Here is a 26,927-nt window from a genome sequence, read left to right as displayed (position 1 = left end):
ATGGCTCTGCAAGAGGCTTCTGAAGCGTACCTTGTTGGCTTGTTCGAGGATACTAACTTGTGTGCCATTCACGCAAAACGAGTTACAATCATGCCTAAAGACATCCAGTTGGCAAGAAGAATTCGTGGGGAACGTGCCTAAGCATCTTACCAAACAAAAAACGGCTATTTTTATAGCCACACATCCATAAAAAATATTACGGCTAGCTTTTTATATCAAACTTTGTCCTGCTTTCTGTTTAAATTTTATGCTACATAAAAATTTTATGCTACATAAAGTTTGACAATGTTAAAAATATGAAGGGCAAGAAAAGTAAAAGCAAGAAAATAAGAAATTTAAAAACGAAAATACTTAAACTTAGGGAATCTAATCTTAAATTTACTCTTTTTTAACTGTTTAAGTGACTTAAACAAGTTTAACTTTGTACCAAGATAATGTTTTTTTGTAAATGTGTGGCTATAAAAATAGCCGTTTGTTAATGTAATAGCCAGATACACACAAATTATTTTTTTGCGGTCTTCTTTGCTGCCTTTTTGGGAGTCTTTTTGACCTTCTTTGCTGCAGGTTTTTTAGCAACAGGCTTCTTTGTGGGTTTCTTAGCTGCTGGTTTCTTAGCCGAGGCTTTCTTTGTGGCAGGCTTCTTTGCTGCTTTCTTTGGCGTGCTCTTCTTTGCTGGCTTCTTTTTTGGTGTACTTTTCTTTGCAGTAGGCTTCTTTGCCGTTGGCTTTTTTGCTGCGGCCTTTTTCTTAGGTTTTTCTTTTTTTACCTGACCTAGCTTGAATGATCCAGAAGCACCAGTGCCTTTAGTTTGAATCAAATCGCCTGATGTTACTCCTCGTTTAAGAGCCATTTTCAGATGATGATCTGAGTTTTCAGCAACTTTGTAATTTGCATGAATATATTTTGTAATAGCTTGGCGAGATGAACCACCGCGTTCCTTTAGGGTAGCGATAGCAGCCTTGATCATGTCCACATATTTAGGGTGATCAGCTGTCTTCTTTGCAGCAGGTTTCTTCTTGGGTGCGATTTTCTTTGGAGAAGCTGCTTCACTCATTTTTAATGTTTTCTTACAACAATCCAACGATAAACGATGCTTGTTATCACAGTAGAAGTATACTAAACATTACCGTGTAAATGAGATATAATTTAAGACGGTGCGAAGTATGCGGACGTAAAAGTACCACTCCCGGGAATTGATTTGGCGCGAAAACAGAAATGTGTGTTTCTGTACATCGTATAATGTCCGTTTTGGGTGCCGCGACTATGCGAAAGCATGTTAATTTTTATTTGTAGTACGACGCAATAGTCTGCAAGAGAAGCTGCTGGAGTTTGAGGTCTTCAGCATTACATCTAGTCTGTTAATTTGGGCTTCTTCCGCGCTCGTGTTAGGATTTTCATAAAGCGTTCTTTGGTTTGCGTTGCGTATGTCGGCCTACATCATCGACACGGCCTGTTTCCGGCTATTAGGAGCAATTCATATATTGGGCACTGCGTTTCGACTTTTTTATTAGACCACAGTAAAAAAATTCACTCACAGAAGTCCCTTTCTTTCATGGCTACAAACACGAAGAATTCTGTCGTAAGTAAAACGAATGCGCAAGCCAAAATGACGATGGGGCGAAGTCATAAGCATGGCCCTGTGGCCCAATGGATAAGGCATCTGACTACGAATCAGGGGATTCCAGGTTCGACTCCTGGCAGGGTCGCACTGTCGCATTTCGGCTGCATGGTCTACTGTGTAACGCGCGCGCACGTTCTGGCGTAATGCGTTGATAAACGGAATGTACGCAGACATATTGGAAAGTAATATCACGCACTTAGTATCGTCGCCTTTGTTAGCATTCATGTAAGTTACCATCCACTCGCTACAGTCGCTCTCCATCCTACGGCTAAATCAACAGCCGTGATTTTTACTATGTCGCCGTCCATCCGTACGCGGTGACAGTTGTAAGCTTTACAGTAACGTGACATGCTCCACAAGCAGTTACGGTGTGTGGACGATGCCTATCATGGCAACGCTTGTTCTTTATCGCTTCTCGGCCTAATGGCTAAGATCAAGTGTAGTATCTGTTCTTATCAGTTTAATATCTGGTAGGCCATTCTCTGAATGGTCAGTATATTAATCTGATTTTGGCCTTGGGTCATGGAGGTGGATTCATTCACGCCGTGACCACGGGTTGCCTTGGTGTTGCACTATTACCGATGGCGGCCCACATAAGCAATAAAAGAATAATAGCAGTCCTCTTTCCGACGGCACTCTGCATAGTCTACGGCGGGAACAAAACGCGTACACTGGGGGAGAATACAGCCTATGCCCCGCGACACGGCAGTTTATAACACACTCAAGCCACAAGCATTAACAAACTTTGAAGGGTACCCTCATGCTACGGTGCAGTTCCAACTCATACTTACCTGACGGGGAAGTAAAGACTGATCAATGAGGGTTTTCTTCCAGAGTGAGGCTCTTGCATTGCACTACGCTTGGGCTGACCTCTGCGATTACTGCAAACGTCAGTAACTCGACCGTACAATTTCTGGTAGTGGGGGCCTGCGTCCGCGCTCGCCCCCTCCTTAAGTCAAAATGAATGAGCTTAGAAAAGTTGCGCGGCCAAATGTCGGTGGTGACTTAAACGCTAAGGTAAAACCTCGCTTGGCTGTTACGAAACGTGATTGCGATATAAGTCCTCGGAAGGCGGCGGAATTTTATTTTATTTGCCATTCCGTCAGGGTTATTGGATGATCGGCAATAGATCGAGTTTGTATGCATTTGAAAGCTCTTTTTTCTCGTACTATCACCTGAAAATGTCGTAGGAAAATGTCATAGGAAACACTTTCAACAACCGCCACGTTCCTTAATTGTTATAACAAGAAATATATCACAGCAAATGAAAATGAAAAGCCTACGACACCGGGAGTTCCCAGGCGGTCCCCCATCCAAGTACTATCCCGGCCCGACGATGCTTAACTTCCGTGATCAGACGAGAACGGGTGTGTTCATCGTGGTATGGCCGTAGACATTAGTAGGTGCAAATACGTGCAATTTATTTTGACGTTGTGATCAAATTTTTTTATTTAATTTCTTTGAGTTACTTAGGACAAGGCGTATGCATGGATTATCTATTAGACTTTAAGGTTATAGTTTTGTGAAAAAAACAATGTTTTTTTAAAGATGTGTGGCTATAAAAATAGCCGTTGTTTTCTGAGTGTAGCGGTTTACTTCTTCTGTCCTTTGTCGTTCTTCTTTGGGAGTAAGACAGCTTGAATGTTTGGCAAAACACACCACCAGCTGCAATGGTTACACCGCTCAAAAGTTTGTTTAATTCTTCATCATTACGAACAGCCAATTGTAAATGTCTTGGAATAATCCTAGCTTTTTTGTTGTCTCTTGCTGCGTTACCAGCCAACTCCAATATCTCAGCAGATAAATATTCCAAGACGGCTGCTAAGTAAACTGGTGCTCCAGATCCAATTCGGTTAGCATAGTGCCCTCTACGAAGGAATCTATGCACTCTACCGACTGGAAATTGAAGTCCAGCTCTTGAGGATCTTGTCTTGGCTTTAGCCTTAGCTTTTCCACCTTTTCCACGTCCAGACATAACTGCGATTTGATTTGTAAGTTAATACAAAAACGTACGAATATTTAACGTAAGTGTTAACGAAATAAACTTTACTCGTTTTTTCATCATAAAAATAGGATCGAAATCATGTTTTTTTAACCAATCATAATTAAGTATTAAACAAAAGATTTTTTTTTTAACCAATTAAATTGCGTATCGGCGTTTTCGGATCGAATTCGATCCGATTTTTTTACTTATAAACAAAAAGTTTTGACTTGCAGTTTAATGCTTATTTACAAGTTAAGTAGCAAAAATTTTTAACCATGTCTGACGCAGCAGCTAAAGGAGGAAAACAGGCACCTAAAGTAGCCAAGAAAGGTGAAAAAAGAGCCGGCAAAAAAGGAGGAAAGATTGGTGGAACTGGTGAAAAGAAACGCAAGAGAAAGAGAAAGGAAAGTTATGCTATTTACATCTACAATGTTTTGAAACAAGTTCACCCAGATGTCGGAGTTTCAAGCAAAGCTATGAGCATCATGAACTCATTTGTCAACGACATCTTTGAGCGCATTGCTTCCGAAGCTTCGCGTTTGGCTCTTCAAAACAAAAAGTCGACCATCTCTTCTCGTGAAATTCAAACCGCAGTACGTCTTCTCTTGCCTGGAGAACTTGCAAAACACGCAGTCAGTGAAGGAACAAAAGCCGTCACAAAATACACAAGCAGCAAGTAAACCAACGTCTACCAAACACAAACGGTCTTTTTTAAGACCACACATCTTTAAAAAAACATTTACTTGGCGTCACTACAAGTTAACCGAAGTTAATAAAACTTCTAAATAATGTGCTTAAGAACACTAGCCTACATTTAAAATACTTCCCCATGTGTGTGTGGATTAGCTTCACTTTTCATACGTATTATTAGCTGTACTTGCAGAAAAGACAAGTACATTGATCCATGTTATTGCTTACATTTAACTTAACCCAGCTTTTCACGGAAACACTCCCAGGCAAATTAACCCTACAAAGTATTTCTAAATTTTTTTTGTGTCATATATGACATAGTATCGTATAGCAATAAATGTAACTGTGACAAGACTTTACACATTGTGTAATTTGGAAGCGTGCACAAAGTAATGTTTTAAAAGATTTGTGGCTATAAAAATAGCCGTTTTTGTTGAGCAATGACAACGCTTAACCTCCGAATCCGTAAAGAGTTCTTCCTTGACGTTTTAAGGCATAAACAACATCCATAGCGGTAACGGTCTTGCGTTTAGCGTGCTCTGTGTAGGTTACAGCATCACGAATAACATTCTCTAAGAAAACCTTCAGTACACCTCTGGTTTCCTCATAGATAAGGCCAGAGATACGTTTGACACCACCTCGTCGAGCAAGACGCCGAATAGCAGGTTTTGTGATTCCCTGAATGTTATCACGAAGAATTTTTCGGTGACGTTTAGCACCTCCTTTTCCCAATCCTTTACCTCCTTTTCCGCGTCCAGACATATTGATATAGTTGCGTACAGAACGAGTACAAAAACAACGTTTGAGTTAACAGAATTCAGACAGCTTTAAAAAGAGGCCATAAAATTACCTACTGCTCGTGGAAACACCCTAATTAACCAATAGAGTTGCGTCATTACAAAATGTTCCGAACATTTTGTACATTTTTTTAAGTAAAACTGTAGTTTTTTTAAAAATTCGTGGTCTTAATGTTTCAGTAAGGCAATAAATTTGGCATCGTTGGAATTCGCCAAACCTTCTGCTACTTACTAAAAAAAAAAAAAGTCAAAAGCTTTTGTGTATCAGAAGATACAGCCGTTTTCCCGTAGCCAAAAAACACAGATTTTATAAAAATGTTAAAGTAATGAGCGTAATGTCATTATGCAGCCAATCAGAAATTACTTTCTTAGCACCAATCAAATGGTTTGTTTTGAACCTTAGCTGTCAATCAATATGAGAAATAAAACTTTGGCGCGATAGTGCATTTTAGACCGTCTTGTGTATCCGTACTACATCGACTTCTTAAAATATGGCTCGTACAAAGCAAACTGCACGTAAATCTACTGGAGGAAAGGCTCCACGAAAACAACTCGCCACTAAAGCTGCGAGGAAAAGCGCACCAGCTACTGGAGGAGTGAAAAAACCACATCGTTACAGACCTGGTACAGTTGCTCTCAGAGAAATCAGAAGATACCAGAAGTCAACCGAGCTCTTGATCCGCAAGTTGCCTTTCCAGCGTCTTGTGCGAGAAATTGCTCAGGACTTCAAAACAGATCTGCGATTCCAGAGCACAGCCGTTATGGCTCTGCAAGAGGCTTCTGAAGCGTACCTTGTTGGCTTGTTCGAGGATACTAACTTGTGTGCCATTCACGCAAAACGAGTTACAATCATGCCTAAAGACATCCAGTTGGCAAGAAGAATTCGTGGGGAACGTGCCTAAGCATCTTACCAAACAAAAAACGGCTATTTTTATAGCCACACATCCATAAAAAATATTACGGCTAGCTTTTTATATCAAACTTTGTCCTGCTTTCTGTTTAAATTTTATGCTACATAAAAATTTTATGCTACATAAAGTTTGACAATGTTAAAAATATGAAGGGCAAGAAAAGTAAAAGCAAGAAAATAAGAAATTTAAAAACGAAAATACTTAAACTTAGGGAATCTAATCTTAAATTTACTCTTTTTTAACTGTTTAAGTGACTTAAACAAGTTTAACTTTGTACCAAGATAATGTTTTTTTGTAAATGTGTGGCTATAAAAATAGCCGTTTGTTAATGTAATAGCCAGATACACACAAATTATTTTTTTGCGGTCTTCTTTGCTGCCTTTTTGGGAGTCTTTTTGACCTTCTTTGCTGCAGGTTTTTTAGCAACAGGCTTCTTTGTGGGTTTCTTAGCTGCTGGTTTCTTAGCCGAGGCTTTCTTTGTGGCAGGCTTCTTTGCTGCTTTCTTTGGCGTGCTCTTCTTTGCTGGCTTCTTTTTTGGTGTACTTTTCTTTGCAGTAGGCTTCTTTGCCGTTGGCTTTTTTGCTGCGGCCTTTTTCTTAGGTTTTTCTTTTTTTACCTGACCTAGCTTGAATGATCCAGAAGCACCAGTGCCTTTAGTTTGAATCAAATCGCCTGATGTTACTCCTCGTTTAAGAGCCATTTTCAGATGATGATCTGAGTTTTCAGCAACTTTGTAATTTGCATGAATATATTTTGTAATAGCTTGGCGAGATGAACCACCGCGTTCCTTTAGGGTAGCGATAGCAGCCTTGATCATGTCCACATATTTAGGGTGATCAGCTGTCTTCTTTGCAGCAGGTTTCTTCTTGGGTGCGATTTTCTTTGGAGAAGCTGCTTCACTCATTTTTAATGTTTTCTTACAACAATCCAACGATAAACGATGCTTGTTATCACAGTAGAAGTATACTAAACATTACCGTGTAAATGAGATATAATTTAAGACGGTGCGAAGTATGCGGACGTAAAAGTACCACTCCCGGGAATTGATTTGGCGCGAAAACAGAAATGTGTGTTTCTGTACATCGTATAATGTCCGTTTTGGGTGCCGCGACTATGCGAAAGCATGTTAATTTTTATTTGTAGTACGACGCAATAGTCTGCAAGAGAAGCTGCTGGAGTTTGAGGTCTTCAGCATTACATCTAGTCTGTTAATTTGGGCTTCTTCCGCGCTCGTGTTAGGATTTTCATAAAGCGTTCTTTGGTTTGCGTTGCGTATGTCGGCCTACATCATCGACACGGCCTGTTTCCGGCTATTAGGAGCAATTCATATATTGGGCACTGCGTTTCGACTTTTTTATTAGACCACAGTAAAAAAATTCACTCACAGAAGTCCCTTTCTTTCATGGCTACAAACACGAAGAATTCTGTCGTAAGTAAAACGAATGCGCAAGCCAAAATGACGATGGGGCGAAGTCATAAGCATGGCCCTGTGGCCCAATGGATAAGGCATCTGACTACGAATCAGGGGATTCCAGGTTCGACTCCTGGCAGGGTCGCACTGTCGCATTTCGGCTGCATGGTCTACTGTGTAACGCGCGCGCACGTTCTGGCGTAATGCGTTGATAAACGGAATGTACGCAGACATATTGGAAAGTAATATCACGCACTTAGTATCGTCGCCTTTGTTAGCATTCATGTAAGTTACCATCCACTCGCTACAGTCGCTCTCCATCCTACGGCTAAATCAACAGCCGTGATTTTTACTATGTCGCCGTCCATCCGTACGCGGTGACAGTTGTAAGCTTTACAGTAACGTGACATGCTCCACAAGCAGTTACGGTGTGTGGACGATGCCTATCATGGCAACGCTTGTTCTTTATCGCTTCTCGGCCTAATGGCTAAGATCAAGTGTAGTATCTGTTCTTATCAGTTTAATATCTGGTAGGCCATTCTCTGAATGGTCAGTATATTAATCTGATTTTTGGCCTTGGGTCATGGAGGTGGATTCATTCACGCCGTGACCACGGGTTGCCTTGGTGTTGCACTATTACCGATGGCGGCCCACATAAGCAATAAAAGAATAATAGCAGTCCTCTTTCCGACGGCACTCTGCATAGTCTACGGCGGGAACAAAACGCGTACACTGGGGGAGAATACAGCCTATGCCCCGCGACACGGCAGTTTATAACACACTCAAGCCACAAGCATTAACAAACTTTGAAGGGTACCCTCATGCTACGGTGCAGTTCCAACTCATACTTACCTGACGGGGAAGTAAAGACTGATCAATGAGGGTTTTCTTCCAGAGTGAGGCTCTTGCATTGCACTACGCTTGGGCTGACCTCTGCGATTACTGCAAACGTCAGTAACTCGACCGTACAATTTCTGGTAGTGGGGGCCTGCGTCCGCGCTCGCCCCCTCCTTAAGTCAAAATGAATGAGCTTAGAAAAGTTGCGCGGCCAAATGTCGGTGGTGACTTAAACGCTAAGGTAAAACCTCGCTTGGCTGTTACGAAACGTGATTGCGATATAAGTCCTCGGAAGGCGGCGGAATTTTATTTTATTTGCCATTCCGTCAGGGTTATTGGATGATCGGCAATAGATCGAGTTTGTATGCATTTGAAAGCTCTTTTTTCTCGTACTATCACCTGAAAATGTCGTAGGAAAATGTCATAGGAAACACTTTCAACAACCGCCACGTTCCTTAATTGTTATAACAAGAAATATATCACAGCAAATGAAAATGAAAAGCCTACGACACCGGGAGTTCCCAGGCGGTCCCCCATCCAAGTACTATCCCGGCCCGACGATGCTTAACTTCCGTGATCAGACGAGAACGGGTGTGTTCATCGTGGTATGGCCGTAGACATTAGTAGGTGCAAATACGTGCAATTTATTTTGACGTTGTGATCAAATTTTTTTATTTAATTTCTTTGAGTTACTTAGGACAAGGCGTATGCATGGATTATCTATTAGACTTTAAGGTTATAGTTTTGTGAAAAAAACAATGTTTTTTTAAAGATGTGTGGCTATAAAAATAGCCGTTGTTTTCTGAGTGTAGCGGTTTACTTCTTCTGTCCTTTGTCGTTCTTCTTTGGGAGTAAGACAGCTTGAATGTTTGGCAAAACACCACCAGCTGCAATGGTTACACCGCTCAAAAGTTTGTTTAATTCTTCATCATTACGAACAGCCAATTGTAAATGTCTTGGAATAATCCTAGCTTTTTTGTTGTCTCTTGCTGCGTTACCAGCCAACTCCAATATCTCAGCAGATAAATATTCCAAGACGGCTGCTAAGTAAACTGGTGCTCCAGATCCAATTCGGTTAGCATAGTGCCCTCTACGAAGGAATCTATGCACTCTACCGACTGGAAATTGAAGTCCAGCTCTTGAGGATCTTGTCTTGGCTTTAGCCTTAGCTTTTCCACCTTTTCCACGTCCAGACATAACTGCGATTTGATTTGTAAGTTAATACAAAAACGTACGAATATTTAACGTAAGTGTTAACGAAATAAACTTTACTCGTTTTTTCATCATAAAAATAGGATCGAAATCATGTTTTTTTAACCAATCATAATTAAGTATTAAACAAAAGATTTTTTTTTTAACCAATTAAATTGCGTATCGGCGTTTTCGGATCGAATTCGATCCGATTTTTTTACTTATAAACAAAAAGTTTTGACTTGCAGTTTAATGCTTATTTACAAGTTAAGTAGCAAAAATTTTTAACCATGTCTGACGCAGCAGCTAAAGGAGGAAAACAGGCACCTAAAGTAGCCAAGAAAGGTGAAAAAAGAGCCGGCAAAAAAGGAGGAAAGATTGGTGGAACTGGTGAAAAGAAACGCAAGAGAAAGAGAAAGGAAAGTTATGCTATTTACATCTACAATGTTTTGAAACAAGTTCACCCAGATGTCGGAGTTTCAAGCAAAGCTATGAGCATCATGAACTCATTTGTCAACGACATCTTTGAGCGCATTGCTTCCGAAGCTTCGCGTTTGGCTCTTCAAAACAAAAAGTCGACCATCTCTTCTCGTGAAATTCAAACCGCAGTACGTCTTCTCTTGCCTGGAGAACTTGCAAAACACGCAGTCAGTGAAGGAACAAAAGCCGTCACAAAATACACAAGCAGCAAGTAAACCAACGTCTACCAAACACAAACGGTCTTTTTTAAGACCACACATCTTTAAAAAAACATTTACTTGGCGTCACTACAAGTTAACCGAAGTTAATAAAACTTCTAAATAATGTGCTTAAGAACACTAGCCTACATTTAAAATACTTCCCCATGTGTGTGTGGATTAGCTTCACTTTTCATACGTATTATTAGCTGTACTTGCAGAAAAGACAAGTACATTGATCCATGTTATTGCTTACATTTAACTTAACCCAGCTTTTCACGGAAACACTCCCAGGCAAATTAACCCTACAAAGTATTTCTGACATAGTATCGTATAGTCAATAAATGTAACTGTGACAAGACTTTACACATTGTGTAATTTGGAAGCGTGCACAAGTAAATGTTTTAAAGATTTGTGGCTATAAAAATAGCCGTTTTTGTTGAGCAATGACAACGCTTAACCTTCCCGAATCCGTAAAGAGTTCTTCCTTGACGTTTTAAGGCATAAACAACATCCATAGCGGTAACGGTCTTGCGTTTAGCGTGCTCTGTGTAGGTTACAGCATCACGAATAACATTCTCTAAGAAAACCTTCAGTACACCTTCTGGTTTCCTCATAGATAAGGCCAGAGATACGTTTGACACCACCTCGTCGAGCAAGACGCCGAATAGCAGGTTTTGTGATTCCCTGAATGTTATCACGAAGAATTTTTCGGTGACGTTTAGCACCTCCTTTTCCCAATCCTTTACCTCCTTTTCCGCGTCCAGACATATTGATATAGTTGCGTACAGAACGAGTACAAAAACAACGTTTGAGTTAACAGAATTCAGACAGCTTTAAAAAGAGGCCATAAAATTACCTACTGGCTCGTGGAAACACCCTAATTAACCAATAGAGTTGCGTCATTACAAAATGTTCCGAAACATTTTGTACATTTTTTTAAGTAAAACTGTAGTTTTTTTAAAAAATTCGTGGTCTTAATGTTTCAGTAAGGCAATAAATTTGGCATCGTTGGAATTCGCCAAACCTTCTGCTACTTACTAAAAAAAGAAAAAGTAAGATGTTCAAGATAGCCGTTTTCCCGTAGCAAAAAAACACAGATTTCCCTACCAAAAAACTATGTTATAAGAATGTTAATAGAGCGTAATGTCATTATGCAGCCAATCAGAAATTACTTTCTTAGCACCAATCAAATGGTTTGTTTTGAAACCTTAGCTGTCAATCAATATGAGAAATAAAACTTTGGCGCGATAGTGCATTTTTAGACCGTCTTGTGTATCCGTACTACATCGACTTCTTAAAATATGGCTCGTACAAAGCAAACTGCACGTAAATCTACTGGAGGAAAGGCTCCACGAAAACAACTCGCCACTAAAGCTGCGAGGAAAAGCGCACCAGCTATTGGAGGAGTGAAAAAACCACATCGTTACAGACTCTGGTACAGTTGCTCTCAGAGAAATCAGAAGATACCAGAAGTCAACCGAGCTCTTGATCCGCAAGTTGCCTTTCCAGCGTCTTTGTGCGAGAAATTGCTCAGGACTTCAAAACAGATCTGCGATTCCAGAGCACAGCCGTTATGGCTCTGCAAGAAGGCTTCTGAAGCGTACCTTGTTGGCTTGTTCGAGGATAATACATAACTTGTGTGCCATTCACGCAAAACGAGTTACAATCATGCCTAAAGACATCCAGTTGGCAAGAAGAATTCGTGGGGAACTGTGGCCTCTAAGCATGCTTACCAAACAAAAAACGGCTATTTTTATAGCCACACATCCATAAAAAATATTACGGCTAGCTTTTTATATCAAACTTTGTCCTGCTTTCTGTTTAAATTTTATGCTACATAAAAATTTTATGCTACATAAAGTTTGACAATGTTAAAAATATGAAGGGCAAGAAAAGTAAAAGCAAGAAAATAAGAAATTTAAAAACGAAAATACTTAAACTTAGGGAATCTAATCTTAAATTTACTCTTTTTTAACTGTTTAAGTGACTTAAACAAGTTTAACTTTGTACCAAGATAATGTTTTTTTGTAAATGTGTGGCTATAAAAATAGCCGTTTGTTAATGTAATAGCCAGATACACACAAATTATTTTTTTGCGGTCTTCTTTGCTGCCTTTTTGGGAGTCTTTTTGACCTTCTTTGCTGCAGGTTTTTTAGCAACAGGCTTCTTTGTGGGTTTCTTAGCTGCTGGTTTCTTAGCCGAGGCTTTCTTTGTGGCAGGCTTCTTTGCTGCTTTCTTTGGCGTGCTCTTCTTTGCTGGCTTCTTTTTTGGTGTACTTTTCTTTGCAGTAGGCTTCTTTGCCGTTGGCTTTTTTGCTGCGGCCTTTTTCTTAGGTTTTTCTTTTTTTACCTGACCTAGCTTGAATGATCCAGAAGCACCAGTGCCTTTAGTTTGAATCAAATCGCCTGATGTTACTCCTCGTTTAAGAGCCATTTTCAGATGATGATCTGAGTTTTCAGCAACTTTGTAATTTGCATGAATATATTTTGTAATAGCTTGGCGAGATGAACCACCGCGTTCCTTTAGGGTAGCGATAGCAGCCTTGATCATGTCCACATATTTAGGGTGATCAGCTGTCTTCTTTGCAGCAGGTTTCTTCTTGGGTGCGATTTTCTTTGGAGAAGCTGCTTCACTCATTTTTAATGTTTTCTTACAACAATCCAACGATAAACGATGCTTGTTATCACAGTAGAAGTATACTAAACATTACCGTGTAAATGAGATATAATTTAAGACGGTGCGAAGTATGCGGACGTAAAAGTACCACTCCCGGGAATTGATTTGGCGCGAAAACAGAAATGTGTGTTTCTGTACATCGTATAATGTCCGTTTTGGGTGCCGCGACTATGCGAAAGCATGTTAATTTTTATTTGTAGTACGACGCAATAGTCTGCAAGAGAAGCTGCTGGAGTTTGAGGTCTTCAGCATTACATCTAGTCTGTTAATTTGGGCTTCTTCCGCGCTCGTGTTAGGATTTTCATAAAGCGTTCTTTGGTTTGCGTTGCGTATGTCGGCCTACATCATCGACACGGCCTGTTTCCGGCTATTAGGAGCAATTCATATATTGGGCACTGCGTTTCGACTTTTTTATTAGACCACAGTAAAAAAATTCACTCACAGAAGTCCCTTTCTTTCATGGCTACAAACACGAAGAATTCTGTCGTAAGTAAAACGAATGCGCAAGCCAAAATGACGATGGGGCGAAGTCATAAGCATGGCCCTGTGGCCCAATGGATAAGGCATCTGACTACGAATCAGGGGATTCCAGGTTCGACTCCTGGCAGGGTCGCACTGTCGCATTTCGGCTGCATGGTCTACTGTGTAACGCGCGCGCACGTTCTGGCGTAATGCGTTGATAAACGGAATGTACGCAGACATATTGGAAAGTAATATCACGCACTTAGTATCGTCGCCTTTGTTAGCATTCATGTAAGTTACCATCCACTCGCTACAGTCGCTCTCCATCCTACGGCTAAATCAACAGCCGTGATTTTTACTATGTCGCCGTCCATCCGTACGCGGTGACAGTTGTAAGCTTTACAGTAACGTGACATGCTCCACAAGCAGTTACGGTGTGTGGACGATGCCTATCATGGCAACGCTTGTTCTTTATCGCTTCTCGGCCTAATGGCTAAGATCAAGTGTAGTATCTGTTCTTATCAGTTTAATATCTGGTAGGCCATTCTCTGAATGGTCAGTATATTAATCTGATTTTTGGCCTTGGGTCATGGAGGTGGATTCATTCACGCCGTGACCACGGGTTGCCTTGGTGTTGCACTATTACCGATGGCGGCCCACATAAGCAATAAAAGAATAATAGCAGTCCTCTTTCCGACGGCACTCTGCATAGTCTACGGCGGGAACAAAACGCGTACACTGGGGGAGAATACAGCCTATGCCCCGCGACACGGCAGTTTATAACACACTCAAGCCACAAGCATTAACAAACTTTGAAGGGTACCCTCATGCTACGGTGCAGTTCCAACTCATACTTACCTGACGGGGAAGTAAAGACTGATCAATGAGGGTTTTCTTCCAGAGTGAGGCTCTTGCATTGCACTACGCTTGGGCTGACCTCTGCGATTACTGCAAACGTCAGTAACTCGACCGTACAATTTCTGGTAGTGGGGGCCTGCGTCCGCGCTCGCCCCCTCCTTAAGTCAAAATGAATGAGCTTAGAAAAGTTGCGCGGCCAAATGTCGGTGGTGACTTAAACGCTAAGGTAAAACCTCGCTTGGCTGTTACGAAACGTGATTGCGATATAAGTCCTCGGAAGGCGGCGGAATTTTATTTTATTTGCCATTCCGTCAGGGTTATTGGATGATCGGCAATAGATCGAGTTTGTATGCATTTGAAAGCTCTTTTTTCTCGTACTATCACCTGAAAATGTCGTAGGAAAATGTCATAGGAAACACTTTCAACAACCGCCACGTTCCTTAATTGTTATAACAAGAAATATATCACAGCAAATGAAAATGAAAAGCCTAAGACACCGGGAGTTCCCAGGCGGTCCCCCATCCAAGTACTATCCCGGCCCGACGATGCTTAACTTCCGTGATCAGACGAGAACGGGTGTGTTCATCGTGGTATGGCCGTAGACATTAGTAGGTGCAAATACGTGCAATTTATTTTGACGTTGTGATCAAATTTTTTTATTTAATTTCTTTGAGTTACTTAGGACAAGGCGTATGCATGGATTATCTATTAGACTTTAAGGTTATAGTTTTGTGAAAAAAACAATGTTTTTTTAAAGATGTGTGGCTATAAAAATAGCCGTTGTTTTCTGAGTGTAGCGGTTTACTTCTTCTGTCCTTTGTCGTTCTTCTTTGGGAGTAAGACAGCTTGAATGTTTGGCAAAACACCACCAGCTGCAATGGTTACACCGCTCAAAAGTTTGTTTAATTCTTCATCATTACGAACAGCCAATTGTAAATGTCTTGGAATAATCCTAGCTTTTTTGTTGTCTCTTGCTGCGTTACCAGCCAACTCCAATATCTCAGCAGATAAATATTCCAAGACGGCTGCTAAGTAAACTGGTGCTCCAGATCCAATTCGGTTAGCATAGTGCCCTCTACGAAGGAATCTATGCACTCTACCGACTGGAAATTGAAGTCCAGCTCTTGAGGATCTTGTCTTGGCTTTAGCCTTAGCTTTTCCACCTTTTCCACGTCCAGACATAACTGCGATTTGATTTGTAAGTTAATACAAAAACGTACGAATATTTAACGTAAGTGTTAACGAAATAAACTTTACTCGTTTTTTCATCATAAAAATAGGATCGAAATCATGTTTTTTTAACCAATCATAATTAAGTATTAAACAAAAGATTTTTTTTTTAACCAATTAAATTGCGTATCGGCGTTTTCGGATCGAATTCGATCCGATTTTTTTACTTATAAACAAAAAGTTTTGACTTGCAGTTTAATGCTTATTTACAAGTTAAGTAGCAAAAATTTTTAACCATGTCTGACGCAGCAGCTAAAGGAGGAAAACAGGCACCTAAAGTAGCCAAGAAAGGTGAAAAAAGAGCCGGCAAAAAAGGAGGAAAGATTGGTGGAACTGGTGAAAAGAAACGCAAGAGAAAGAGAAAGGAAAGTTATGCTATTTACATCTACAATGTTTTGAAACAAGTTCACCCAGATGTCGGAGTTTCAAGCAAAGCTATGAGCATCATGAACTCATTTGTCAACGACATCTTTGAGCGCATTGCTTCCGAAGCTTCGCGTTTGGCTCTTCAAAACAAAAAGTCGACCATCTCTTCTCGTGAAATTCAAACCGCAGTACGTCTTCTCTTGCCTGGAGAACTTGCAAAACACGCAGTCAGTGAAGGAACAAAAGCCGTCACAAAATACACAAGCAGCAAGTAAACCAACGTCTACCAAACACAAACGGTCTTTTTTAAGACCACACATCTTTAAAAAAACATTTACTTGGCGTCACTACAAGTTAACCGAAGTTAATAAAACTTCTAAATAATGTGCTTAAGAACACTAGCCTACATTTAAAATACTTCCCCATGTGTGTGTGGATTAGCTTCACTTTTCATACGTATTATTAGCTGTACTTGCAGAAAAGACAAGTACATTGATCCATGTTATTGCTTACATTTAACTTAACCCAGCTTTTCACGGAAACACTCCCAGGCAAATTAACCCTACAAAGTATTTCTAAATTTTTTTTGTGTCATATATGACATAGTATCGTATAGCAATAAATGTAACTGTGACAAGACTTTACACATTGTGTAATTTGGAAGCGTGCACAAAGTAATGTTTTAAAAGATTTGTGGCTATAAAAATAGCCGTTTTTGTTGAGCAATGACAACGCTTAACCTCCGAATCCGTAAAGAGTTCTTCCTTGACGTTTTAAGGCATAAACAACATCCATAGCGGTAACGGTCTTGCGTTTAGCGTGCTCTGTGTAGGTTACAGCATCACGAATAACATTCTCTAAGAAAACCTTCAGTACACCTCTGGTTTCCTCATAGATAAGGCCAGAGATACGTTTGACACCACCTCGTCGAGCAAGACGCCGAATAGCAGGTTTTGTGATTCCCTGAATGTTATCACGAAGAATTTTTCGGTGACGTTTAGCACCTCCTTTTCCCAATCCTTTACCTCCTTTTCCGCGTCCAGACATATTGATATAGTTGCGTACAGAACGAGTACAAAAACAACGTTTGAGTTAACAGAATTCAGACAGCTTTAAAAAGAGGCCATAAAATTACCTACTGCTCGTGGAAACACCCTAATTAACCAATAGAGTTGCGTCATTACAAAATGTTCCGAACATTTTGTACATTTTTTTAAGTAAAACTGTAGTTTTTTTAAAAATTCGTGGTCTTAATGTTTCAGTAAGGCAATAAATTTGGCATCGTTGGAATTCGCCAAACCTTCTGCTACTTACTAAAAAAAAAAAAAGTCAAAAGCTTTTGTGTATCAGAAGATACAGCCGTTTTCCCGTAGCCAAAAAACACAGATTTTATAAAAATGTTAAAGTAATGAGCGTAATGTCATTATGCAGCCAATCAGAAATTACTTTCTTAGCACCAATCAAATGGTTTGTTTTGAACCTTAGCTGTCAATCAATATGAGGAATAAAACTTTGGCGCGATAGTGCATTTTAGACCGTCTTGTGTATCCGTACTACATCGACTTCTTAAAATATGGCTCGTACAAAGCAAACTGCACGTAAATCTACTGGAGGAAAGGCTCCACGAAAACAACTCGCCACTAAAGCTGCGAGGAAAAGCGCACCAGCTACTGGAGGAGTGAAAAAACCACATCGTTACAGACCTGGTACAGTTGCTCTCAGAGAAATCAGAAGATACCAGAAGTCAACCGAGCTCTTGATCCGCAAGTTGCCTTTCCAGCGTCTTGTGCGAGAAATTGCTCAGGACTTCAAAACAGATCTGCGATTCCAGAGCACAGCCGTTATGGCTCTGCAAGAGGCTTCTGAAGCGTACCTTGTTGGCTTGTTCGAGGATACTAACTTGTGTGCCATTCACGCAAAACGAGTTACAATCATGCCTAAAGACATCCAGTTGGCAAGAAGAATTCGTGGGGAACGTGCCTAAGCATCTTACCAAACAAAAAACGGCTATTTTTATAGCCACACATCCATAAAAAATATTACGGCTAGCTTTTTATATCAAACTTTGTCCTGCTTTCTGTTTAAATTTTATGCTACATAAAAATTTTATGCTACATAAAGTTTGACAATGTTAAAAATATGAAGGGCAAGAAAAGTAAAAGCAAGAAAATAAGAAATTTAAAAACGAAAATACTTAAACTTAGGGAATCTAATCTTAAATTTACTCTTTTTTAACTGTTTAAGTGACTTAAACAAGTTTAACTTTGTACCAAGATAATGTTTTTTTGTAAATGTGTGGCTATAAAAATAGCCGTTTGTTAATGTAATAGCCAGATACACACAAATTATTTTTTTGCGGTCTTCTTTGCTGCCTTTTTGGGAGTCTTTTTGACCTTCTTTGCTGCAGGTTTTTTAGCAACAGGCTTCTTTGTGGGTTTCTTAGCTGCTGGTTTCTTAGCCGAGGCTTTCTTTGTGGCAGGCTTCTTTGCTGCTTTCTTTGGCGTGCTCTTCTTTGCTGGCTTCTTTTTTGGTGTACTTTTCTTTGCAGTAGGCTTCTTTGCCGTTGGCTTTTTTGCTGCGGCCTTTTTCTTAGGTTTTTCTTTTTTTACCTGACCTAGCTTGAATGATCCAGAAGCACCAGTGCCTTTAGTTTGAATCAAATCGCCTGATGTTACTCCTCGTTTAAGAGCCATTTTCAGATGATGATCTGAGTTTTCAGCAACTTTGTAATTTGCATGAATATATTTTGTAATAGCTTGGCGAGATGAACCACCGCGTTCCTTTAGGGTAGCGATAGCAGCCTTGATCATGTCCACATATTTAGGGTGATCAGCTGTCTTCTTTGCAGCAGGTTTCTTCTTGGGTGCGATTTTCTTTGGAGAAGCTGCTTCACTCATTTTTAATGTTTTCTTACAACAATCCAACGATAAACGATGCTTGTTATCACAGTAGAAGTATACTAAACATTACCGTGTAAATGAGATATAATTTAAGACGGTGCGAAGTATGCGGACGTAAAAGTACCACTCCCGGGAATTGATTTGGCGCGAAAACAGAAATGTGTGTTTCTGTACATCGTATAATGTCCGTTTTGGGTGCCGCGACTATGCGAAAGCATGTTAATTTTTATTTGTAGTACGACGCAATAGTCTGCAAGAGAAGCTGCTGGAGTTTGAGGTCTTCAGCATTACATCTAGTCTGTTAATTTGGGCTTCTTCCGCGCTCGTGTTAGGATTTTCATAAAGCGTTCTTTGGTTTGCGTTGCGTATGTCGGCCTACATCATCGACACGGCCTGTTTCCGGCTATTAGGAGCAATTCATATATTGGGCACTGCGTTTCGACTTTTTTATTAGACCACAGTAAAAAAATTCACTCACAGAAGTCCCTTTCTTTCATGGCTACAAACACGAAGAATTCTGTCGTAAGTAAAACGAATGCGCAAGCCAAAATGACGATGGGGCGAAGTCATAAGCATGGCCCTGTGGCCCAATGGATAAGGCATCTGACTACGAATCAGGGGATTCCAGGTTCGACTCCTGGCAGGGTCGCACTGTCGCATTTCGGCTGCATGGTCTACTGTGTAACGCGCGCGCACGTTCTGGCGTAATGCGTTGATAAACGGAATGTACGCAGACATATTGGAAAGTAATATCACGCACTTAGTATCGTCGCCTTTGTTAGCATTCATGTAAGTTACCATCCACTCGCTACAGTCGCTCTCCATCCTACGGCTAAATCAACAGCCGTGATTTTTACTATGTCGCCGTCCATCCGTACGCGGTGACAGTTGTAAGCTTTACAGTAACGTGACATGCTCCACAAGCAGTTACGGTGTGTGGACGATGCCTATCATGGCAACGCTTGTTCTTTATCGCTTCTCGGCCTAATGGCTAAGATCAAGTGTAGTATCTGTTCTTATCAGTTTAATATCTGGTAGGCCATTCTCTGAATGGTCAGTATATTAATCTGATTTTTGGCCTTGGGTCATGGAGGTGGATTCATTCACGCCGTGACCACGGGTTGCCTTGGTGTTGCACTATTACCGATGGCGGCCCACATAAGCAATAAAAGAATAATAGCAGTCCTCTTTCCGACGGCACTCTGCATAGTCTACGGCGGGAACAAAACGCGTACACTGGGGGAGAATACAGCCTATGCCCCGCGACACGGCAGTTTATAACACACTCAAGCCACAAGCATTAACAAACTTTGAAGGGTACCCTCATGCTACGGTGCAGTTCCAACTCATACTTACCTGACGGGGAAGTAAAGACTGATCAATGAGGGTTTTCTTCCAGAGTGAGGCTCTTGCATTGCACTACGCTTGGGCTGACCTCTGCGATTACTGCAAACGTCAGTAACTCGACCGTACAATTTCTGGTAGTGGGGGCCTGCGTCCGCGCTCGCCCCCTCCTTAAGTCAAAATGAATGAGCTTAGAAAAGTTGCGCGGCCAAATGTCGGTGGTGACTTAAACGCTAAGGTAAAACCTCGCTTGGCTGTTACGAAACGTGATTGCGATATAAGTCCTCGGAAGGCGGCGGAATTTTATTTTATTTGCCATTCCGTCAGGGTTATTGGATGATCGGCAATAGATCGAGTTTGTATGCATTTGAAAGCTCTTTTTTCTCGTACTATCACCTGAAAATGTCGTAGGAAAATGTCATAGGAAACACTTTCAACAACCGCCACGTTCCTTAATTGTTATAACAAGAAATATATCACAGCAAATGAAAATGAAAAGCCTACGACACCGGGAGTTCCCAGGCGGTCCCCCATCCAAGTACTATCCCGGCCCGACGATGCTTAACTTCCGTGATCAGACGAGAACGGGTGTGTTCATCGTGGTATGGCCGTAGACATTAGTAGGTGCAAATACGTGCAATTTATTTTGACGTTGTGATCAAATTTTTTTATTTAATTTCTTTGAGTTACTTAGGACAAGGCGTATGCATGGATTATCTATTAGACTTTAAGGTTATAGTTTTGTGAAAAAAACAATGTTTTTTTAAAGATGTGTGGCTATAAAAATAGCCGTTGTTTTCTGAGTGTAGCGGTTTACTTCTTCTGTCCTTTGTCGTTCTTCTTTGGGAGTAAGACAGCTTGAATGTTTGGCAAAACACCACCAGCTGCAATGGTTACACCGCTCAAAAGTTTGTTTAATTCTTCATCATTACGAACAGCCAATTGTAAATGTCTTGGAATAATCCTAGCTTTTTTGTTGTCTCTTGCTGCGTTACCAGCCAACTCCAATATCTCAGCAGATAAATATTCCAAGACGGCTGCTAAGTAAACTGGTGCTCCAGATCCAATTCGGTTAGCATAGTGCCCTCTACGAAGGAATCTATGCACTCTACCGACTGGAAATTGAAGTCCAGCTCTTGAGGATCTTGTCTTGGCTTTAGCCTTAGCTTTTCCACCTTTTCCACGTCCAGACATAACTGCGATTTGATTTGTAAGTTAATACAAAAACGTACGAATATTTAACGTAAGTGTTAACGAAATAAACTTTACTCGTTTTTTCATCATAAAAATAGGATCGAAATCATGTTTTTTTAACCAATCATAATTAAGTATTAAACAAAAGATTTTTTTTTTAACCAATTAAATTGCGTATCGGCGTTTTCGGATCGAATTCGATCCGATTTTTTTACTTATAAACAAAAAGTTTTGACTTGCAGTTTAATGCTTATTTACAAGTTAAGTAGCAAAAATTTTTAACCATGTCTGACGCAGCAGCTAAAGGAGGAAAACAGGCACCTAAAGTAGCCAAGAAAGGTGAAAAAAGAGCCGGCAAAAAAGGAGGAAAGATTGGTGGAACTGGTGAAAAGAAACGCAAGAGAAAGAGAAAGGAAAGTTATGCTATTTACATCTACAATGTTTTGAAACAAGTTCACCCAGATGTCGGAGTTTCAAGCAAAGCTATGAGCATCATGAACTCATTTGTCAACGACATCTTTGAGCGCATTGCTTCCGAAGCTTCGCGTTTGGCTCTTCAAAACAAAAAGTCGACCATCTCTTCTCGTGAAATTCAAACCGCAGTACGTCTTCTCTTGCCTGGAGAACTTGCAAAACACGCAGTCAGTGAAGGAACAAAAGCCGTCACAAAATACACAAGCAGCAAGTAAACCAACGTCTACCAAACACAAACGGTCTTTTTTAAGACCACACATCTTTAAAAAAACATTTACTTGGCGTCACTACAAGTTAACCGAAGTTAATAAAACTTCTAAATAATGTGCTTAAGAACACTAGCCTACATTTAAAATACTTCCCCATGTGTGTGTGGATTAGCTTCACTTTTCATACGTATTATTAGCTGTACTTGCAGAAAAGACAAGTACATTGATCCATGTTATTGCTTACATTTAACTTAACCCAGCTTTTCACGGAAACACTCCCAGGCAAATTAACCCTACAAAGTATTTCTAAATTTTTTTTGTGTCATATATGACATAGTATCGTATAGCAATAAATGTAACTGTGACAAGACTTTACACATTGTGTAATTTGGAAGCGTGCACAAAGTAATGTTTTAAAAGATTTGTGGCTATAAAAATAGCCGTTTTTGTTGAGCAATGACAACGCTTAACCTCCGAATCCGTAAAGAGTTCTTCCTTGACGTTTTAAGGCATAAACAACATCCATAGCGGTAACGGTCTTGCGTTTAGCGTGCTCTGTGTAGGTTACAGCATCACGAATAACATTCTCTAAGAAAACCTTCAGTACACCTCTGGTTTCCTCATAGATAAGGCCAGAGATACGTTTGACACCACCTCGTCGAGCAAGACGCCGAATAGCAGGTTTTGTGATTCCCTGAATGTTATCACGAAGAATTTTTCGGTGACGTTTAGCACCTCCTTTTCCCAATCCTTTACCTCCTTTTCCGCGTCCAGACATATTGATATAGTTGCGTACAGAACGAGTACAAAAACAACGTTTGAGTTAACAGAATTCAGACAGCTTTAAAAAGAGGCCATAAAATTACCTACTGCTCGTGGAAACACCCTAATTAACCAATAGAGTTGCGTCATTACAAAATGTTCCGAACATTTTGTACATTTTTTTAAGTAAAACTGTAGTTTTTTTAAAAATTCGTGGTCTTAATGTTTCAGTAAGGCAATAAATTTGGCATCGTTGGAATTCGCCAAACCTTCTGCTACTTACTAAAAAAAAAAAAAGTCAAAAGCTTTTGTGTATCAGAAGATACAGCCGTTTTCCCGTAGCCAAAAAACACAGATTTTATAAAAATGTTAAAGTAATGAGCGTAATGTCATTATGCAGCCAATCAGAAATTACTTTCTTAGCACCAATCAAATGGTTTGTTTTGAACCTTAGCTGTCAATCAATATGAGAAATAAAACTTTGGCGCGATAGTGCATTTTAGACCGTCTTGTGTATCCGTACTACATCGACTTCTTAAAATATGGCTCGTACAAAGCAAACTGCACGTAAATCTACTGGAGGAAAGGCTCCACGAAAACAACTCGCCACTAAAGCTGCGAGGAAAAGCGCACCAGCTACTGGAGGAGTGAAAAAACCACATCGTTACAGACCTGGTACAGTTGCTCTCAGAGAAATCAGAAGATACCAGAAGTCAACCGAGCTCTTGATCCGCAAGTTGCCTTTCCAGCGTCTTGTGCGAGAAATTGCTCAGGACTTCAAAACAGATCTGCGATTCCAGAGCACAGCCGTTATGGCTCTGCAAGAGGCTTCTGAAGCGTACCTTGTTGGCTTGTTCGAGGATACTAACTTGTGTGCCATTCACGCAAAACGAGTTACAATCATGCCTAAAGACATCCAGTTGGCAAGAAGAATTCGTGGGGAACGTGCCTAAGCATCTTACCAAACAAAAAACGGCTATTTTTATAGCCACACATCCATAAAAAATATTACGGCTAGCTTTTTATATCAAACTTTGTCCTGCTTTCTGTTTAAATTTTATGCTACATAAAAATTTTATGCTACATAAAGTTTGACAATGTTAAAAATATGAAGGGCAAGAAAAGTAAAAGCAAGAAAATAAGAAATTTAAAAACGAAAATACTTAAACTTAGGGAATCTAATCTTAAATTTACTCTTTTTTAACTGTTTAAGTGACTTAAACAAGTTTAACTTTGTACCAAGATAATGTTTTTTTGTAAATGTGTGGCTATAAAAATAGCCGTTTGTTAATGTAATAGCCAGATACACACAAATTATTTTTTTGCGGTCTTCTTTGCTGCCTTTTTGGGAGTCTTTTTGACCTTCTTTGCTGCAGGTTTTTTAGCAACAGGCTTCTTTGTGGGTTTCTTAGCTGCTGGTTTCTTAGCCGAGGCTTTCTTTGTGGCAGGCTTCTTTGCTGCTTTCTTTGGCGTGCTCTTCTTTGCTGGCTTCTTTTTTGGTGTACTTTTCTTTGCAGTAGGCTTCTTTGCCGTTGGCTTTTTTGCTGCGGCCTTTTTCTTAGGTTTTTCTTTTTTTACCTGACCTAGCTTGAATGATCCAGAAGCACCAGTGCCTTTAGTTTGAATCAAATCGCCTGATGTTACTCCTCGTTTAAGAGCCATTTTCAGATGATGATCTGAGTTTTCAGCAACTTTGTAATTTGCATGAATATATTTTGTAATAGCTTGGCGAGATGAACCACCGCGTTCCTTTAGGGTAGCGATAGCAGCCTTGATCATGTCCACATATTTAGGGTGATCAGCTGTCTTCTTTGCAGCAGGTTTCTTCTTGGGTGCGATTTTCTTTGGAGAAGCTGCTTCACTCATTTTTAATGTTTTCTTACAACAATCCAACGATAAACGATGCTTGTTATCACAGTAGAAGTATACTAAACATTACCGTGTAAATGAGATATAATTTAAGACGGTGCGAAGTATGCGGACGTAAAAGTACCACTCCCGGGAATTGATTTGGCGCGAAAACAGAAATGTGTGTTTCTGTACATCGTATAATGTCCGTTTTGGGTGCCGCGACTATGCGAAAGCATGTTAATTTTTATTTGTAGTACGACGCAATAGTCTGCAAGAGAAGCTGCTGGAGTTTGAGGTCTTCAGCATTACATCTAGTCTGTTAATTTGGGCTTCTTCCGCGCTCGTGTTAGGATTTTCATAAAGCGTTCTTTGGTTTGCGTTGCGTATGTCGGCCTACATCATCGACACGGCCTGTTTCCGGCTATTAGGAGCAATTCATATATTGGGCACTGCGTTTCGACTTTTTTATTAGACCACAGTAAAAAAATTCACTCACAGAAGTCCCTTTCTTTCATGGCTACAAACACGAAGAATTCTGTCGTAAGTAAAACGAATGCGCAAGCCAAAATGACGATGGGGCGAAGTCATAAGCATGGCCCTGTGGCCCAATGGATAAGGCATCTGACTACGAATCAGGGGATTCCAGGTTCGACTCCTGGCAGGGTCGCACTGTCGCATTTCGGCTGCATGGTCTACTGTGTAACGCGCGCGCACGTTCTGGCGTAATGCGTTGATAAACGGAATGTACGCAGACATATTGGAAAGTAATATCACGCACTTAGTATCGTCGCCTTTGTTAGCATTCATGTAAGTTACCATCCACTCGCTACAGTCGCTCTCCATCCTACGGCTAAATCAACAGCCGTGATTTTTACTATGTCGCCGTCCATCCGTACGCGGTGACAGTTGTAAGCTTTACAGTAACGTGACATGCTCCACAAGCAGTTACGGTGTGTGGACGATGCCTATCATGGCAACGCTTGTTCTTTATCGCTTCTCGGCCTAATGGCTAAGATCAAGTGTAGTATCTGTTCTTATCAGTTTAATATCTGGTAGGCCATTCTCTGAATGGTCAGTATATTAATCTGATTTTTGGCCTTGGGTCATGGAGGTGGATTCATTCACGCCGTGACCACGGGTTGCCTTGGTGTTGCACTATTACCGATGGCGGCCCACATAAGCAATAAAAGAATAATAGCAGTCCTCTTTCCGACGGCACTCTGCATAGTCTACGGCGGGAACAAAACGCGTACACTGGGGGAGAATACAGCCTATGCCCCGCGACACGGCAGTTTATAACACACTCAAGCCACAAGCATTAACAAACTTTGAAGGGTACCCTCATGCTACGGTGCAGTTCCAACTCATACTTACCTGACGGGGAAGTAAAGACTGATCAATGAGGGTTTTCTTCCAGAGTGAGGCTCTTGCATTGCACTACGCTTGGGCTGACCTCTGCGATTACTGCAAACGTCAGTAACTCGACCGTACAATTTCTGGTAGTGGGGGCCTGCGTCCGCGCTCGCCCCCTCCTTAAGTCAAAATGAATGAGCTTAGAAAAGTTGCGCGGCCAAATGTCGGTGGTGACTTAAACGCTAAGGTAAAACCTCGCTTGGCTGTTACGAAACGTGATTGCGATATAAGTCCTCGGAAGGCGGCGGAATTTTATTTTATTTGCCATTCCGTCAGGGTTATTGGATGATCGGCAATAGATCGAGTTTGTATGCATTTGAAAGCTCTTTTTTCTCGTACTATCACCTGAAAATGTCGTAGGAAAATGTCATAGGAAACACTTTCAACAACCGCCACGTTCCTTAATTGTTATAACAAGAAATATATCACAGCAAATGAAAATGAAAAGCCTACGACACCGGGAGTTCCCAGGCGGTCCCCCATCCAAGTACTATCCCGGCCCGACGATGCTTAACTTCCGTGATCAGACGAGAACGGGTGTGTTCATCGTGGTATGGCCGTAGACATTAGTAGGTGCAAATACGTGCAATTTATTTTGACGTTGTGATCAAATTTTTTTATTTAATTTCTTTGAGTTACTTAGGACAAGGCGTATGCATGGATTATCTATTAGACTTTAAGGTTATAGTTTTGTGAAAAAAACAATGTTTTTTTAAAGATGTGTGGCTATAAAAATAGCCGTTGTTTTCTGAGTGTAGCGGTTTACTTCTTCTGTCCTTTGTCGTTCTTCTTTGGGAGTAAGACAGCTTGAATGTTTGGCAAAACACCACCAGCTGCAATGGTTACACCGCTCAAAAGTTTGTTTAATTCTTCATCATTACGAACAGCCAATTGTAAATGTCTTGGAATAATCCTAGCTTTTTTGTTGTCTCTTGCTGCGTTACCAGCCAACTCCAATATCTCAGCAGATAAATATTCCAAGACGGCTGCTAAGTAAACTGGTGCTCCAGATCCAATTCGGTTAGCATAGTGCCCTCTACGAAGGAATCTATGCACTCTACCGACT

General features: G+C 40.6%; 20 non-coding genes across 20 annotated transcripts; 15 read left to right on the top strand and 5 right to left on the bottom strand.

Annotated features, from left to right (window-relative positions):
• Positions 1-1,633: 1,633 nt before the first annotated feature.
• Trnar-acg (transfer RNA arginine (anticodon ACG)) lies at positions 1,634-1,706 on the top strand. Its single transcript has one exon. It is a non-coding gene; the product is annotated as a tRNA-Arg (tRNA).
• Positions 1,707-2,028: 322 nt separating this feature from the next.
• Positions 2,029-2,219, top strand: LOC130661509 (U2 spliceosomal RNA). Its single transcript, XR_008988700.1, has one exon. It is a non-coding gene; the product is annotated as a U2 spliceosomal RNA (small nuclear RNA).
• A 185-nt stretch (positions 2,220-2,404) lies between these two features.
• LOC130659879 (U1 spliceosomal RNA) lies at positions 2,405-2,569 on the top strand. Its single transcript, XR_008987082.1, has one exon. It is a non-coding gene; the product is annotated as a U1 spliceosomal RNA (small nuclear RNA).
• Positions 2,570-2,897: 328 nt separating this feature from the next.
• Positions 2,898-3,016, bottom strand: LOC130661612 (5S ribosomal RNA). The gene has a single exon (XR_008988790.1). It is a non-coding gene; the product is annotated as a 5S ribosomal RNA (ribosomal RNA).
• A 4,470-nt stretch (positions 3,017-7,486) lies between these two features.
• On the top strand, positions 7,487-7,559 carry Trnar-acg (transfer RNA arginine (anticodon ACG)). The gene has a single exon. It is a non-coding gene; the product is annotated as a tRNA-Arg (tRNA).
• A 322-nt stretch (positions 7,560-7,881) lies between these two features.
• Positions 7,882-8,073, top strand: LOC130660924 (U2 spliceosomal RNA). The gene has a single exon (XR_008988121.1). It is a non-coding gene; the product is annotated as a U2 spliceosomal RNA (small nuclear RNA).
• Positions 8,074-8,258: 185 nt separating this feature from the next.
• LOC130659878 (U1 spliceosomal RNA) lies at positions 8,259-8,423 on the top strand. Its single transcript, XR_008987081.1, has one exon. It is a non-coding gene; the product is annotated as a U1 spliceosomal RNA (small nuclear RNA).
• A 328-nt stretch (positions 8,424-8,751) lies between these two features.
• LOC130661611 (5S ribosomal RNA) lies at positions 8,752-8,870 on the bottom strand. The gene has a single exon (XR_008988789.1). It is a non-coding gene; the product is annotated as a 5S ribosomal RNA (ribosomal RNA).
• Positions 8,871-13,338: 4,468 nt separating this feature from the next.
• Trnar-acg (transfer RNA arginine (anticodon ACG)) lies at positions 13,339-13,411 on the top strand. Its single transcript has one exon. It is a non-coding gene; the product is annotated as a tRNA-Arg (tRNA).
• Positions 13,412-13,733: 322 nt separating this feature from the next.
• LOC130660923 (U2 spliceosomal RNA) lies at positions 13,734-13,925 on the top strand. The gene has a single exon (XR_008988120.1). It is a non-coding gene; the product is annotated as a U2 spliceosomal RNA (small nuclear RNA).
• A 185-nt stretch (positions 13,926-14,110) lies between these two features.
• On the top strand, positions 14,111-14,275 carry LOC130659876 (U1 spliceosomal RNA). Its single transcript, XR_008987080.1, has one exon. It is a non-coding gene; the product is annotated as a U1 spliceosomal RNA (small nuclear RNA).
• A 328-nt stretch (positions 14,276-14,603) lies between these two features.
• Positions 14,604-14,722, bottom strand: LOC130659144 (5S ribosomal RNA). Its single transcript, XR_008986356.1, has one exon. It is a non-coding gene; the product is annotated as a 5S ribosomal RNA (ribosomal RNA).
• Positions 14,723-19,190: 4,468 nt separating this feature from the next.
• On the top strand, positions 19,191-19,263 carry Trnar-acg (transfer RNA arginine (anticodon ACG)). The gene has a single exon. It is a non-coding gene; the product is annotated as a tRNA-Arg (tRNA).
• A 322-nt stretch (positions 19,264-19,585) lies between these two features.
• On the top strand, positions 19,586-19,777 carry LOC130660922 (U2 spliceosomal RNA). Its single transcript, XR_008988118.1, has one exon. It is a non-coding gene; the product is annotated as a U2 spliceosomal RNA (small nuclear RNA).
• Positions 19,778-19,962: 185 nt separating this feature from the next.
• On the top strand, positions 19,963-20,127 carry LOC130659875 (U1 spliceosomal RNA). Its single transcript, XR_008987079.1, has one exon. It is a non-coding gene; the product is annotated as a U1 spliceosomal RNA (small nuclear RNA).
• A 328-nt stretch (positions 20,128-20,455) lies between these two features.
• On the bottom strand, positions 20,456-20,574 carry LOC130661610 (5S ribosomal RNA). The gene has a single exon (XR_008988788.1). It is a non-coding gene; the product is annotated as a 5S ribosomal RNA (ribosomal RNA).
• Positions 20,575-25,042: 4,468 nt separating this feature from the next.
• Positions 25,043-25,115, top strand: Trnar-acg (transfer RNA arginine (anticodon ACG)). The gene has a single exon. It is a non-coding gene; the product is annotated as a tRNA-Arg (tRNA).
• A 322-nt stretch (positions 25,116-25,437) lies between these two features.
• LOC130660921 (U2 spliceosomal RNA) lies at positions 25,438-25,629 on the top strand. The gene has a single exon (XR_008988117.1). It is a non-coding gene; the product is annotated as a U2 spliceosomal RNA (small nuclear RNA).
• Positions 25,630-25,814: 185 nt separating this feature from the next.
• On the top strand, positions 25,815-25,979 carry LOC130659874 (U1 spliceosomal RNA). Its single transcript, XR_008987078.1, has one exon. It is a non-coding gene; the product is annotated as a U1 spliceosomal RNA (small nuclear RNA).
• Positions 25,980-26,307: 328 nt separating this feature from the next.
• Positions 26,308-26,426, bottom strand: LOC130661609 (5S ribosomal RNA). Its single transcript, XR_008988786.1, has one exon. It is a non-coding gene; the product is annotated as a 5S ribosomal RNA (ribosomal RNA).
• Positions 26,427-26,927: the final 501 nt, after the last annotated feature.

Source organism: Hydractinia symbiolongicarpus, chromosome 9 (assembly GCF_029227915.1).
Source record: "Hydractinia symbiolongicarpus strain clone_291-10 chromosome 9, HSymV2.1, whole genome shotgun sequence".
Lineage (NCBI taxonomy): Eukaryota > Metazoa > Cnidaria > Hydrozoa > Anthoathecata > Hydractiniidae > Hydractinia > Hydractinia symbiolongicarpus.
The sequence above is the reverse complement of the archived record's forward strand: the minus strand, read 5'-3'. Positions and strand labels throughout refer to the sequence as shown.